Genomic DNA, 230 nt, shown 5'->3' on the forward strand with positions numbered 1-230 from the left:
GAGGATCTCATGGGAGTTTGACTAGCTCTTCAGACAATGGTTATATAGGGATCTGGCTACCTCAGGTGCAGCCAATTCACTGATTTGCTCATGAGAATGCAAGGAATGCATTTCTCTGATTGTCGCAACGCCACTCTCTGGTGGATATGAGTAAAAGCCATGACTTTCCATGGGATTTATTGTTAACCTGGTGCCTCCCAAACTGTCCAGGACAGTGATCTTCAGCTATA

The sequence above is a fragment of the Atractosteus spatula genome, chromosome 21, assembly GCF_055471065.1.
Source record: "Atractosteus spatula isolate fAtrSpa1 chromosome 21, fAtrSpa1.hap1, whole genome shotgun sequence".
NCBI lineage: Eukaryota > Metazoa > Chordata > Actinopteri > Semionotiformes > Lepisosteidae > Atractosteus > Atractosteus spatula.